This window comes from Sinocyclocheilus grahami, unplaced genomic scaffold (assembly GCF_001515645.1).
Source record: "Sinocyclocheilus grahami isolate Dianchi unplaced genomic scaffold, SAMN03320097.WGS_v1.1 scaffold646.1, whole genome shotgun sequence".
NCBI classification, from domain to species: Eukaryota; Metazoa; Chordata; class Actinopteri; order Cypriniformes; family Cyprinidae; genus Sinocyclocheilus; species Sinocyclocheilus grahami.
Window position 1 is genome coordinate 576,489 of NW_015505825.1, and position 460 is coordinate 576,948.

Sequence of the window (460 nt, forward strand, 5' to 3'; positions counted from 1 at the left end):
ATCAATTGGACACTTTCTTCTGTTTCTTCCCAAAAGACAGCAACTCACTCTTCCTTCTGGGAAAATTCAGCATGCAGACCTGAGACTTCAACATGTTTAGGCTACTTCACCATCTCCTGTCTCACGATCCCCAGTTACTCACTGGTGTGAAATGAACTCAGCCTCATGTTTACAGGAAACTGCCTCCGACCCCCTCCCATAACAATCTCTGTTAAACCTCTCCACATTTCCATTAAAAATTTTTCCCGTTCCTCCCACTCATCCACAGTTACTGTCAGAAGAGAGATTTCCATCTCTTCACACATTCTCCTTTCACCCTTCAGTTCTTACCTCACTTCTCAGGCTTTTTCCTATATAATATATCAGCTGACACAACTGATTCACAAAAACACTCTTCCATATAGTCTAAAAGTTGTGGGGAAGTCGTGGCCTAATGGTTAGAAAGTCGGACTCGTAACCC